The following is a 15,942-nucleotide window of genomic DNA, read 5'->3' as shown; positions in this document are numbered from 1 at the left end:
GTAGGTAAGTAATGGACCACCTGACTTACAAAAATATATGCAGGCGAACCAGTGCACGGAACTCATATAAAAATTGTATGTCCAAAATAAGAAAGGAAAAAAGATGAGTTAATCCAGCACTACTCATGTATAAACCAAATAATAAAATTGATATTAGTCTTGAAATGATCACAAAACAACTGCTGCTTAAGGTCAAACGAAGGCAATTTATTAAATAAAAAAATCCTCAATGAGGAATAGCAATTTCAAGCATATATAGCATATAACAGATTAAAGCAATCCTAAATACCCCCGGGGGTTAGATGACCAAAAATAAGAAAGCTAAATTGCCGTACATGTGCTGCTGTTAATAGTACAACATCCAGTAATCATCCTAAAAAAGGAATACAATGTAAACAGCAGAACAATAACGGCAATAAGGTTTCAAACTATCAATTAAACAAAAATGCGATTATCAATGCATAGCCCAAAGAATTCACATCAAGTTAAAGCATATGAACAGAATCGTAACAAATCAATTATGCATCAGCTGTGTAAATCAACCATAAATAGGTATATACAGTCCGTAAGAAGTTAGTAACAGACATCCAATGTTACTGCCAAGCTTGTGTGTTAATCAAAAGCAAAAGGATTCCCAAAGCGTAATAAAAACAGCATGGACTAACTCATTGTTAAGAAGCTGGAATAGTAAATTTCTATCATGGATGGGGAGACTTAATGCAATTAAAATGATTATATTGCCCAAAATACTTTATCTGTTACAAACTTTACCTATACCCCTCCCCGACTCACTGATTCATAGACTACAGAAAGCGTTAAATACCTTTATTTGGGCAAACAAACGCCCACGCATAGCCACAGCTACATTATATAGACCGAGAGAACTCGGAGGCATTGGAGCGCCCAATATAAAACTCTACAGAATAGCTACTTTTATGTCCAGGATAGTAGACTGGTGTAAAAATGCCTTAAATAAAGAATGGGTCCAACTAGAAAACAATTTGATAGGTCACGACAATATATGCGGGAACTGTTGGCTTACCTCCAACCAGAGAACGCTTTCAGATGCTACCCCATCCTCAGTTCGAGAATCATATAAAATATGGGACAAAATCATACGACAGCATAAAGGCATTTCTACAGCGCAATCCCCTTTAACTCCGATAGGGGGCAATGTAACATCCCCACTTAATATTAATATACTTGAGCCACAATTAGTAACTATCAATGATATCCTTCCGGTCCATACCCTATATGAGAATGGAAGGGTTAAATCGCAAACAGATCTTGTTACCAAGTGTGGACCCAGACTGCAAAATTGGTTAACATATTCACAGTTAGCACACTTTCTTTCAACACACCCATCTAAACCGCATTTTACTCGTCCATTAACACCTTTTGAGAATCTGTGCATTAATCCACTGCCAAATAAAGGCATACTCTCCATAGTACATAAACAACTTCAACTGTCCAGCTATAAACACCTACCATCCTATGTTGCCAAATGGGAACAGGAATTTGATAGCCCGATACCAGAACAAACTTGGTATGACATATTCAAATATATGAGCAAATCTTCCTCCTCGATTTCCATTCTGGAAATGAACCTCAAATTCATGTGCAGATGGTATTATACACCTTCACGTTTACATCAGCTATTCCCTAACACCCCAGCAATATGCTGGAGGGGTTGCCAGGAAATTGGAACCCCACACCACATTTGGTGGCAGTGCCCGAAAGCTAAATACTATTGGGAAACAATCAAGAAAGAGGTTGAACGAGTATTGAGTATCTCTATACCCTTCGAATTAAAAGTTTTGCTCTTCAATCATTTCCCTAAAATAAAATGTAAGTTAAGATTAGCACTATTAACAATAATGGTAAACACAGCCAAAAGATTAATCCCGTTGCACTGGAAAAAAACAGATCTACCCACAATAGAAGTCTGGAGACATACAGTCACACATAATCTAGAACTAGAAAAATATCATTACACACAAATACATCGACAAGATGATTACCACTCCATATACTTTCTATGGGAGGAATACTTGAATATGACTTTGGCTCAGACCTAGACCATACATAGCATATACAAATGTTTATATTATGAGACAAAGCCGGTAACCTGGTACATTAGTAGTTTTTATAATACTCATATACGGTTTTTAATATATTGTGCATTGTCATATAGAGAAATGTTTTCCACTATAATATGTTTGACTTTTGTATACATGACTTGATAATGTGCTCAAGTTATATCTGCCTAAATCTAAATGTATACTGATTTATTTTCATCAATAAAAATGTTTTTTAAAAAAAAACAAAAAAAAAAAAAAAAAAAAAACAGCATGGACAATCGTTAATTGCATGTAGAAAAAGTCAGCTTGTGTAACAAAGATCATGCACAACTTCCAAGTAGATTAAATGCAGCCGAATATATCCTTGAGATAGACTTGTTATGATAGGGTTAAGCAAGGAAGACATGCATCAGACATCATGCAGCTAACTTAGATGGTATTCAATAAATCTGCAAAGCGTCCTGTATATGGAGACACCATATGAGACCGGGTATTGAAAGGCTCGAAAGCCCACAGCTCACAAAACTCAGATTCACGCCTCTTGCTCACCAGACCAGGCCAGTATTCCGTAGGCGGTACTGAGCTGCCCCTCCGTCTCCGTCGGTCTCCAAACACGGCTGCTCCGTCTAGCATGCAGTAACAACAGGTCACACACCTCCCAGGTGGACAGCGGTTGACGTCCTCTACCTTCCTAGGTACGTCACCTTCACGCTACGCGCATTTCACCCGTAATATATATATGAATTATAATAAAAAAAACATAATTTATGCTTACCTGATAAATTCCTTTCTTCTGTAGTGTGATCAGTCCACGGGTCATCATTACTTCTGGGATATTACTCCTCCCCAACAGGAAGTGCAAGAGGATTCACCCAGCAGAGCTGCATATAGCTCCTCCCCTCTACGTCACTCCCAGTCATTCGACCAAGGACCAACGAGAAAGGAAAAGCCAAGGGTGAAGTGGTGACTGGAGTATAAATTAAAAAATATTTACCTGCCTTAAAAACAGGGCGGGCCGTGGACTGATCACACTACAGAAGAAAGGAATTTATCAGGTAAGCATAAATTATGTTTTCTTCTGTTAAGTGTGATCAGTCCACGGGTCATCATTACTTCTGGGATACCAATACCAAAGCAAAAGTACACGGATGACGGGAGGGATAGGCAGGCTCTTTATACAGAAGGAACCACTGCCTGAAGAACCTTTCTCCCAAAAATAGCCTCCGATGAAGCAAAAGTGTCAAATTTGTAAAAAGTATGAAGCGAAGACCAAGTTGCAGCCTTGCAAATCTGTTCAACAGAGGCCTCATTCTTGAAGGCCCAAGTGGAAGCCACAGCTCTAGTAGAATGAGCTGTAATTCTTTCAGGAGGCTGCTGTCCAGCAGTCTCATAAGCTAAACGAATTATGCTACGAAGCCAAAAAGAAAGAGAGGTAGCGGAAGCTTTTTGACCTCTCCTCTGCCCAGAGTAAATGACAAACAGAGAAGACGTTTGTCGAAATTCCTTAGTTGCCTGTAAGTAAAATTTTAGAGCACGGACTACATCCAGGTTGTGCAGTAGACGTTCCTTCTTTGAAGAAGGATTTGGGCATAAAGAAGGAACAACAATCTCTTGATTGATATTCCTGTTAGTAACTACCTTAGGTAAGAACCCAGGTTTAGTACGCAGGACTACCTTATCCGAATGAAAAATCAAATAAGGAGAATCACAATGTAAGGCTGATAATTCAGAGACTCTTCGAGCCGAGGAAATAGCCATTAAAAATAGAACTTTCCAAGATAACAACTTTATATCAATGGAATGAAGGGGTTCAAACGGAACGCCCTGTAAAACATTAAGAACAAGGTTTAAACTCCATGGTGGAGCAACAGTTTTAAACACAGGCTTAATCCTGGCCAAAGCCTGACAAAAAGCCTGGACGTCAGGAACTTCTGACAGACGTTTGTGTAACAGAATGGACAGAGCTGAGATCTGTCCCTTTAATGAACTAGCAGATAAACCCTTTTCTAAACCTTCTTGTAGAAAAGACAATATCCTAGGAATCCTAACCTTACTCCAAGAGTAACCTTTGGATTCACACCAATATAGGTATTTACGCCATATCTTATGGTAAATCTTTCTGGTAACAGGTTTCCTAGCCTGTATTAAGGTATCAATAACTGACTCAGAAAACCCGACGTCTTGATAAAATCAAGCGTTCAATTTCCAAGCAGTCAGCTTCAGAGAAGTTAGATTTTGATGTTTGAAGGGACCCTGTATCAGAAGGTCCTGTTTCAGAGGTAGAGACCAAGGTGGACAGGATGACATGTCCACCAGGTCTGCATACCAAGTCCTGCGTGGCCACGCAGGTGCTATTAGAATCACTGATGCTCTCTCTTGTTTGATTCTGGCAATCAATCGAGGAAGTAACGGGAAGGGTGGAAACACGTAAGCCATCCTGAAGTCCCAAGGTGCTGTCAGAGCATCTATCAGGACTGCTCCTGGATCCCTGGATCTGGACCCGTAACGAGGAAGCTTGGCGTTCTGTCGCGACGCCATGAGATCTATCTCTGGTTTGCCCCAACGTCGAAGTATTTGGGCAAAGACCTCCGGATGAAGTTCCCACTCCCCCGGATGAAAAGTCTGACGACTTAAGAAATCCGCCTCCCAGTTCTCCACTCCCGGGATGTGGATTGCTGACAGGTGGCAAGAGTGAGACTGTGCCCAGCGAATTATCTTTGATACTTCCATCATAGCTAGGGAGCTTCTTGTCCCTCCCTGATGGTTGATGTAAGCTACAGTCGTGATGTTGTCCGACTGAAACCTGATGAACCCCCGAGTTGTCAACTGGGGCCAAGCCAGGAGGGCATTGAGAACTGCTCTCAATTCCAGAATGTTTATTGGCAGGAGACTCTCCTCCTGACTCCATTGTCCCTGAGCCTTCAGAGAATTCCAGACGGCACCCCAACCTAGAAGGCTGGCGTCTGTTGTTACAATTGTCCAGTCTGGTCTGCTGAATGGCATCCCCCTGGACAGATGTGGCCGAGAAAGCCACCATAGAAGAGAATTTCTGGTCTCTTGATCCAGATTCAGAGAAGGGGATAAGTCTGAGTAATCCCCATTCCACTGACTTAGCATGCACAGTTGCAGTGGTCTGAGGTGTAAGCGTGCAAAGGGTACTATGTCCATTGCCGCTACCATTAAGCCGATTACCTCCATGCATTGAGCCACTGACGGGTGTTGAATGGAATGAAGGGTGCGGCAAGCACTTTGAAGTCTTGTTAGCCTGTCCTCTGTGAGGTAAATCTTCATTTCTACAGAATCTATAAGAGTCCCCAGGAAGGGAACTCTTGTGAGTGGAACGAGTGAACTTTTCTTTTCGTTCACCTTCCATCCATGTGACCTTAGAAATGCCAGCACTAACTCTGTATGAGACTTGGCAGTTTGAAAGCTTGAAGCTTGTATCAGAATGTCGTCTAGGTATGGAGCTACCGAGATTCCCCGCGGTCTTAGTACCGCCAGAAGAGCACCCAGAACCTTTGTGAAGATTCTTGGAGCTGTAGCCAATCCGAATGGAAGAGCCACAAACTGGTAATGCCTGTCTAGGAAGGCAAACCTTAGGTACCGATAATGATCTTTGTGAATCGGTATGTGAAGGTAAGCATCTTTTAAATCTACAGTGGTCATGTACTGACCCTCTTGGATCATAGGTAAAATTGTCCGAATAGTCTCCATCTTGAACGATGGAACTCTTAGGAATTTGTTTAGGATCTTTAAGTCCAGGATTGGTCTGAAAGTTCCCTCTTTTTTGGGAACCACAAACAGATTTGAGTAAAACCCCTGTCCCTGTTCCGATCGTGGAACTGGATGGATTACTCCCATTAACAAGAGCTCTTGTACGCAGCGTAGAAACGCCTCTTTCTTTGTCTGGATTGTTGACAATCTTGACAGATGAAATCTCTCTCTTGGAGGAGAGTATTTGAAGTCCAGAAGGTATCCCTGAGATATTATCTCTAGCGCCCAGGGATCCTGAACATCTCTTGCCCAAGCCTGGGCGAAGAGAGAAAGTCTGCCCCCCACTAGATCCGATCCCGGATCGGGGGCCCTCAATTCATGCTGTTTTAGGGGCAGCAGCAGGTTTCCTAGTCTGCTTGCCCTTGTTCCAGGACTGGTTAGGTTTCCAGCCTTGTCTGTAGCGAGCAACAGCTCCTTCCTGTTTTGGTGCAGAGGAAGTTGATGCTGCTCCTGCTTTGAAATTACGAAAGGAACGAAAATTAGACTGTCTAGTCTTGGCTTTGGCTTTGTCCTGAGGCAGGGCATGGCCTTTACCTCCTGTAATGTCAGCGATAATCTCTTTCAACCCGGGCCCGAATAAGGTCTGCCCTTTGAAAGGTATATTAAGCAATTTAGACTTAGAAGTAACATCAGCTGACCAGGATTTTAGCCACAGCGCCCTGCGTGCCTGAATGGCGAATCCTGAATTCTTCGCCGTAAGTTTAGTAAGATGTACTACGGCCTCCGAAATGAATGAATTAGCTAGTTTAAGGACTCTAAGCCTGTCCGTAATGTCGTCCAGAGTAGCTGAACCAATGTTCTCTTCCAGAGACTCAATCCAGAATGCCGCTGCAGCCGTGATCGGCGCAATGCATGCAAGGGGTTGCAATATAAAACCTTGTTGAACAAACATTTTCTTAAGGTAACCCTCTAATTTTTTTATCCATTGGATCTGAAAAAGCACAGCTATCCTCCACCGGGATAGTGGTACGCTTAGCTAAGGTAGAAACTGCTCCCTCCACCTTAGGGACCGTTTGCCATAAGTCCCTTGTGGTGGCGTCTATTGGAAACATTTTTCTAAATATCGGAGGGGGTGAGAACGGCACACCGGGTCTATCCCACTCCTTAGTAACAATTTCAGTAAGTCTCTTAGGTATAGGAAAAACCTCAGTACTCGTCGGTACCGCAAAATATTTATCCAACCTACACATTTTCTCTGGTATTGCAACTGTGTTACAATCATTCAGAGCCGCTAACACCTCCCCTAGTAATACACGGAGGTTTTCCAGTTTAAATTTAAAATTTGAAATATCTGAATCCAGTCTGTTTGGATCAGAACCGTCACCCACAGAATGAAGCTCTCCGTCCTAATGTTCTGCCACCTGTGACGCAGTGTCTGACATGGCCCTAATATTATCAGCGCACTCTGTTCTCACCCCAGAGTGATCACGCTTACCTCTTAGCTCTGGTAATTTAGCCAAAACCTCAGTCATAACAGTAGCCATATCCTGTAATGTGATTTGTAATGGCCGCCCAGATGTACTCGGCGCTACAATATCACGCACCTCCCTCTGAGCGGGAGATGTAGGTACTGACACGTGAGGCGAGTTAGTCGGCATAACTCTCCCCTCGTTGTTTGGTGAAATTTGTTCAATTTGTACAGATTGACTTTTATTTAAAGTAGCATCAATACAGTTAGTACATAAATTTCTATTGGGCTCCACTTTGGCATTGCAACAAATGACACAGGTATCATCCTCTGAATCAGACATGTTTAACACACTAGCAAATAAACTTGTAACTTGGAAATACAATTCAATTAGAATAATATTAAAACGTACTGTGCCTTTAAGAAGCACAGAAGATCTATGACAGTTGAAAATTAATAAATTGAAACAGTTATAGCCTCAATCCTTGTAAATAACACAACTTTAGCAAAGGTTTAATCCCATTAGCAAAGATAACAAATTCTGAAAGCAGGAAACAAATTACAGAATAAACGTTTTTTATCTCAGTCAAACTATAATTCTCACAGCTCTGCTGAGAGAAATTACCTCCCTCAAAATAAGTTTTGAAGACCCCTGAGCTCTGTAGAGATGAACCGGATCATGCAGGGAATACAATGAGTTGCTGACTGAAATATTTGATGCGTAGTAAAAGCGCCAAAAAACGGCCCCTCCCCCTCACACACAGCAGTGAGGGAGAACAGAAACTGTCAGAAAACAGATTAAGCAACTGCCAAGTGGAAAAATAGTGCCCAAACATTTATTCACTCAGTACCTCAGTAAATGAAAACGATTTTACATTCCAGCAAAAACGTTAAACATAATCTCTAGTTATTAAACAGCTTTATGTATTTCTTACAGTGTAATTCTAGTGAAGTACCATTCCCCAGAATACTGAAGTGTAAAGTATACATACATGACATTATATCGGTATGGCAGGATTTTCTCATCAATTCCATTGTCAGAAAATAAAAACTGCTACATACCTCTATGCAGATTCATCTGCCCGCTGTCCCCTGATCTGAAGTTTACCTCTCCTCAGATGGCCGAGAAACAGCAATATGATCTTAACTACTCCGGCTAAAATCATAACAAAAACTCTGGTAGATTCTTCTTCAAACTCTGCCAGAGAGATAATAACACACTCCGGTGCTATTTTAAAATAACAAACTTTTGATTGAAGATATAAAACTAAGTATAATCACCATAGTCCTCTCACACATCCTATCTAGTCGTTGGGTGCAAGAGAATGACTGGGAGTGACGTAGAGGGGAGGAGCTATATGCAGCTCTGCTGGGTGAATCCTCTTGCACTTCCTGTTGGGGAGGAGTAATATCCCAGAAGTAATGATGACCCGTGGACTGATCACACTTAACAGAAGAAATTATAATCCTAATTGGTATTGTCTGTTCCTCTGCCCCCCTTGTATAGAGCAGTCAAATCCACTCTCTACATAGGCTTTCTAAGGACTTTAAAGGGGCTGGACTTCAATATTGTCAAATGACGTACATGCTGATTGGATGTTCACTAGAATTGTCATAAAAACAGAAAGGTTTATCCATGTGGGCCGGCATAACACTGCAATAGAACCATTACTATATGCACTAATTTAACCCTTTCACAGATGGATTAAAAACAAAAAATGTACACATATACTTTTTAATGGCAAAGATTACATTTATGGCATTTGATTTGTTTACCATCACTTTAAGATTAATTAAATTGACCAAGAATTTAAAAATCTTAAATGGATTATGTTGTGCTCAAATTCTACAACAACATGAGCCGATACTGGAGCAGCAGCATTTGTACACAGGAAATTCACACAAACACACATTTCTCACATTTAATCAAATACATCACAAATGTTGTGTAAAAGCATTTATGCTAAGTTTGTAAGAGCCGCCAGACATCATAACAGCCTATACTGATTGAACCGTATGGTTGTTTACATTTATCTGTTGTTTGAAGAGTGGTTGCAGCAGCACAATATCAGTTTTGCACTTTAAAGGGACAGTCTACTTTAAAAATGTTATGGTTTAAAAAACATAGATAATCCCTTTATTACCCATTCCCCAGCTTTGCATAACCAACATTGTGATATAAATACACTTTTTACCTCTGTGATTACCTTGAATCTAAGCCTCTGCAGGCTGTCCCCTTATCTCAGTTCTTTTGACAGATTTGCATTTTAGCCTATCAGTGCTGACTCATAAATAACTCCACACTAGTGAGCACAATGTCATCTATATAAACACACATGCACTAGCACTAACTGTCAAAAAATGCAACAAGAGGCAGCCTTCAATGGTTAAGAAATCAGTTTGGGCCTACCTAGGTTTAGTTTTCAAAAAGAATACAAAGAGAACAAAGCACATTTGAAGATAAGAAAGTAAATTGGAAAGTTATTTAAAATGACATGCCCCGTCTGAATCGTAAAAGTTTAATTTTAACTAGACTGTCCCTTTAAGCCTATCACACTGTAGCAAGTATACAGCCCTGGATGGATTCTATGGTTCAGCAAAGGATTATGGTACAGTTCCTCAGCACAGATTTGAGCCACAACAAAGCGGTGTCATTATGGAGTACCTGTATTATGCTGACGGTCTCAGTAAGGACTGGATACACAGACAGAGTAATAAAAGGAGAGAGGCAGAGATACCAGGAACACAAGACAGCAGCACAGCAACGTCAAGTACAAATCAGGTTCCAGGAAGAGAAGTCAAAAGCAGGAGGCAAAGAGTCAGTACCCAACAGACAGTGGAAGAAAAGGGCATGCTCTGGAACAAGCGAAAGGGACGAAAATTAGAGCCTTGTCCCTTAAAGCGACACTAAAGTCAAAACAAAACTTTCATTATTTAATATGCTTTGTACTCTGTATGTCCTTTGTTGAAAAGCATACCTAGGTAGGCTCAGGAGCAACAATAGACTAATAGGATCTAGCTGCTGATTGGTGGCTGCACAGAAATACCTTACCTGAACACCTGAAGCATTCAGCAAGTTCCCAGTTGTGCACTACTGCTCCTTCAACAAAGGATACCAAGCGAATGAAGCAAATGACAGAAGTATTTTTTTTTAAACTGCCTACCTACTACCTACCTGAATTATGAAAGAAAAAAACAAAATTTATGCTTACCTGATAAATTTCTCTCTCTTGTGGTGTATCCAGTCCACGGGTTCATCCATTACTTGTGGGATATTCTCCTTCCCAACAGGATGTTGCAAGAGGACACCCACAGCAGAGCTGTCTATATAGCTCCTCCCCTAACTGCCACCCCCAGTCATTCGACCAAAGACAAGCAAGAGAAAGGAGAAACTATAGGGTGCAGTGGTGACTGTAGTTTAAAAATAAAAAACACCTGCCTTAAAGTGACAGGGCGGGCCGTAGACTGGATACACCACAAGAGAAAGAAATTGATCAGGTAAGCATAAATTTTGTTTTCTCTTGTAAGGTGTATCCAGTCCACGGGTTCATCCATTACTTGTGGGATACCAATACCAAAGATTTAGGACACGGATGAAGGGAGGGACAAGGCAGGAAATTTCTCCCAAAAATAGCCTCCAAGGAAGCAAAAGTATCAAATTTGTAGAATTTAGAAAAAGTATGAAGCGAAGACCAAGTCGCCGCCTTACAAATCTGTTCAACAGAGGCCTCATTTTTAACAGCCCATGTGGAAGCTACCGCTCTAGTGGAATGAGCTGTAATTCTTTCAGGAGGCTGCTGGCAAGCAGTCTCATAAGCTAAACGGATTATGCTTCTCAGCCAAAAAGAAAAAGAAGATGCCGAAGCCTTTTGGCCTCTCCTCTGACCAGAGTAGACAACAAACAATGAAGATGTTTGACGAAAATCCTTAGTAGCTTGTAAATAAAACTTTAAAGCACGAACCACGTCAAGATTGTGTAATAGACGTTCCTTCTTTGAAGAAGGATTAGGACACAGTGACGGAACAACAATCTCCTGATTGATATTCTTATTAGATACCACCTTAGGAAAAAACCCAGGTTTGGTACGCAAAACTACCTTATCTGCATGGAAGATCAGATAAGGGGAATCAAACTGTAAGGCAGATAACTCTGAAACTCTTCGAGCCGAAGAGATAGCTACCAAAAACAGAACTTTCCAAGACAAAAGCTTGATATCTATGGAATGCAGAGGTTCAAACGGAACCCATTGAAGAACTTTAAGAACTAAATTTAAACTCCATGGTGGAGCAACAGGTTTAAACACAGGCTTGATTCTAACTAAAGCCTGACAAAACGCCTGAACGTCTGGAACATCCGCCAGACACTTGTGCAAAAGAATAGACCGAGCAGAAATCTGTCCCTTTAAGGTACTAGCTGACAATCCCTTCTCCAATCCTTCTTGGAGAAAGGATAATATCCTAGGAATCCTGATTTTACTCCATGAGTAACCCTTGGATTCACACCAATGAAGATATTTAAACCATATCTTATGATAGATTTTCCTGGTGACAGGCTTTCGAGCCTGAATTAAGGTATCAATGACCGACTCGGAGAAACCACGTTTTGATAAAATCAAGCGTTCAATCTCCAAGCAGTCAGATGTTTGAATGGACCTTGGAGTAGAAGGTCCTGCCTCAGCGGCAGAGTCCAGATGGAAGGGATGAAATGTCCACCAGATCTGCATACCAAGTCCTGCGTGGCCTTGCAGGTGCTATCAAAATCACCAAAGCTCTCTCCTGCTTGATCTTGGCAATCAGACGAGGGAGGAGAGGAAATGGTGGGAACACATAAGCCAGGCTGAAGGACCAGGGCACTGCTAGAGCATCTATCAGCGTTGCCTGGGGATCCCTTGACCTGAACCCATAACAAGGAAGCTTGGCCATCAGATCCAGTTCTGGTTTGCCCCATAGTTGAATCAGCTGGGCAAATACCTCCGGATGGAGCTCCCACTCCCCCGGATGAAAAGTCTGCCGACTTAGAAAATCCGCCTCCCAGTTCTCTACTCCTGGGATATGGATAGCTGAGAGATGGCAAGAGTTAACCTCTGTCCATAGAATTATCTTTGAAACCTCCAACATTGCCAGGGGGCTTCTTGTTCCCCCCTGATGGTTGATATAGGCTACAGTCGTGATATTGTCCGACTGAAATCTGATAAGCCTGACCGCAGCTAGCTGAGGCCAAGCCTGAAGAGCATTGAATATCGCTCTCAGTTCAAGAATGTTTATCGGAAGGAGGGCTTCCTCCTGAGTCCACGAACCCTGAGCCTTCAGGGAGTTCCCGACCGCGCTCCAGCCCAGAAGGCTGGCATCTGTCGTCACTATAGTCCACTCTGGCCTGCGGAAAATCATTCCCCTGGACAGATGGACCCGACATAACCTCCAGAGAAGAGAATCCCTGGTCTCTTGATCCAGATTTAGCAGAGGGGACAAATCTGTGTAGTCCCCATTCCACCGATTGAGCATGCAAAGTTGCAGTGGTCTGAGATGTAGGCGGGCAAACCTAACTATGTCCATTGCCGCTACCATTAGGCCGATTACTTCCATACACTGAGCCACTGACGGCCGAGAAGTGGAATGAAGAGCACGGCAGTAAGTTAGAAGCTTTGATAACCTGACCTCTGTCAGAAAGATTTTCATCTCTACTGAATCTATCAGTGTTCCTAGGAAGGAAACTCTTGTGAGAGGGGAGAGAGAACTCTTTTCTTCGTTCACCTTCCACCTGTGAGACCTCAGAAAGGCCAGAACAATGTCCGTATGGGACTTGGCGATTTGAAAAGTCAACGCCTGTATCAGAATGTCGTCTAGGTAAGGAGCCACTGCTATGCCCCGTGGCCTTAGAACCGCCAGTAGGGACCCTAGAACCGTCGTAAAGATTCTTGGTGGCGTGGCTAACCCGAAGGGAAGAGCCACAAACTGGTAATGCCTGTCTAAGAAGGCGAACCTGAGGAACTGATGATGATCTCTGTGAATCCGAATGTGGAGTTAAGCATCCCTTAAGTCCACGGTAGTCATATATTGAAACTCCTGGATCATAGGGAGGATGGTTCGGATAGTTTCCATCTTGAAGGATGGGACCCTGAGAAATTTGTTTAGGATCTTGAGATCCAAGATTGGTCTGAAAGTTCCCTCTTTTTTGGGAACTATAAACAGATTTGAATAGAAGCCCTGCCCCTGTTCCTCCCTTGGAACTGGGTGGATCACTCCCATAACCAGTAGGTCTTGAACACAACGTAAGAATTGCCTCTCTCTTTATCTGGTTTACAGATAATTGTGAGAGATGAAATCTCCCCTTTGGAGATGAAGCTTTGAAGTCCAGAAGATATCCCTGGGAAACAATCTCTAATGCCCAGGGATCCTGGACGTCTCTTGCCCAAGCCTGGGCGAAGAGAGAAAGTCTGCCCCCTACTAGATCCGGTCCCGGATCGGGGGCTACTCCTTCATGCTGTCTTAGAGGCAGCCGCAGGTTTCTTGGCCTGCTTCCCCTTGTTCCAAGCCTGGTTAGGTCTCCAGACTGGTTTGGACCGGGCGAGATTTCCCTCTTGTTCGCATTAGAGGAAACTGAAGCTGCGCCACTCTTGAAGTTTCGAAAGGAACGAAAATTATTCTGTTTAGTTCTTAACTTATTGGACCTATCCTGAGGAAGGGCGTGACCTTTTCCTCCAGTAATATCAGAAATGATCTCCCTCAGACCAGGCCCGAATAGGGTCTGTCCCTTGAAGGGGATGTTAAGAAGCTTAGACTTTGAAGTAACGTCTGCTGACCAGGACCCTATGCACCAAAATGGCAAAACCTGAATTTTTAGCCGTTAGCTTGGCTAAATGAAAAATGGCGTCAGAAATAAAGGAGTTAGCTAACTTAAGAGCTTTAATCCTGTCTAGAATATCGTCTAGCGGGGTCTCCACCTGTAGAGCCTCCTCAAGAGACTCAAACCAAAAATCCGCTGCAGCAGTAACTGGGGCAATGCATGCAAGATTCTGGAGAATAAAACCTTGATGTATAAAAATTTTCTTAAGGAGACCCTCCAATTTTTTATCCATAGGATCTAGGAAAGCACGACTGTCCTCGACGGGGATAGTTGTAAGCTTAGCTAGGGTAAAGACTGCTCCCTCCACCTTAGGGACCGTCTGCCACAAGTCCCGTATGGCGGCATCTATGGGAAACATCTTTTTGAAAGCAGGAGGGGGAGAGAACGGCACACCTGGTCTATCCCATTCCTTAGTAATAATTTCCGAAAACCTCTTAGGGACTGGAAAAACCTTCAGTGTAAACAGGTACTGCAAAGAATTTGTCCATTTTACACAATTTCTCTGGAACCATAATGGTGTCACAGTCATCCAGAGTCGCTAAAACCTCCCTAAGCAATAAGCGGAGGTGTTCAAGCTTAAATTTAAACGCTGTCATTTCAGAATCAGACTGAAGTAACGCCTTCCCTGAGTCTGAAAAGTCACCCACAGATAGAAGCTCACCTGCCTCGACTTCTGAGCATTGTGAGGGTATATCGGACACAGGCATTAAAGCGTCAGAAAGCTCTATATTAGTTCTAGCCCCAGAGCTGTCTCGCTTTCCTTGTAGCCCTGGCTGTTTAGAGAATACCTCTGAGAGGGTAGCATTCATAACTGCTGCCATGTCCTGTAAGGTAAAAGAATTAGACGCGCTAAATGTACTTGGCGTCACTTGAGCGGGAGTAATAGGTTCTGACACATGGGGAGAGTTAGATGGCATAATCTCCCTCTTTTCAGTCAGAGAATCCCCTGGAGATAAATTTTTAAGCGCCATAATATGGTCTTTATAGTTAATAGAAATTTCAGTACATTTGGTACACATTCTAAGAGGGGTTCCACCATGGCTTCCAAACATATTGAACAAGGAGTTTCCTCTATGTCAGACATGTTTAACAGACTAGTAATGAGACAAGCAAGCTTGGAAAACACTTTAATAAATGTGAAACAGCAATTAAACAAAAATGTTACTGTGCCTTTAAGAGAAAAAAACTAGCACTTAAACTGCAAAACAGTGTAAAAATACAGTAAAGTCTTTGAAATTTTTACAGTGTGTGTAAGGGACTAAAGCAACATTGCACCCACTTGCAAATGGATGATTAACCCCTTAGGCCCCAAACCGGATTGAAAAACATAAAAAAAACGTTAAAAGTCAATTGGGCACCTTGCCACAGCTCTGCTGATGCTCCTACCTGCCCTTAAATACGATTTTGTGCAGAAATAACCCCTTTGAAATGGTCCTCAGATGCCAGAGGACTCCTCTAGGGAAGCTGGATGTCTCAGTCTGAATTAAAATTGCGCAGATAGAGCGCTAAAATAGGCCCCTCCCACCATGTACTGGATGTCAGAGGGGCCTTAAGAAAATACTCCTAGGAGTATCTGACTAGCCATGTGGAAACTAGGCCCCAAATAAAGACTTATCTCCCTCAGAGAAAAAAACGTCCTATTTATGAAGTCATGTAAACGTTTTGTCACTAAGTAATATGAATATTAACATGAGTATTACCCTGTTTTGTAAGCATGATCCCAGTCGCTGTTAAATCACTGTATCAGGCTTACCTCAAATACACAAGGCTCTGTCAGCCTTTTCTAGAACTTATTCATCTCTCTAGAAATAAAAATACTGAACACACCTCAAAGC

The 15,942-nt window shown here is 42.3% G+C and overlaps 1 protein-coding gene across 1 annotated transcript in view; it reads right to left on the bottom strand.

Moving 5' to 3' along the window:
- Positions 1 to 15,942, bottom strand: part of IRAK1 (interleukin 1 receptor associated kinase 1) — a 351,555-nt gene that overhangs the window by 131,445 nt on the left and 204,168 nt on the right. The gene's annotated exons all lie outside the window — the stretch shown is intronic.

The sequence above is a fragment of the Bombina bombina genome, chromosome 12 (genome assembly GCF_027579735.1).
Source record: "Bombina bombina isolate aBomBom1 chromosome 12, aBomBom1.pri, whole genome shotgun sequence".
NCBI lineage: Eukaryota > Metazoa > Chordata > Amphibia > Anura > Bombinatoridae > Bombina > Bombina bombina.
The sequence above is the reverse complement of the archived record's forward strand: the minus strand, read 5'-3'. Positions and strand labels throughout refer to the sequence as shown.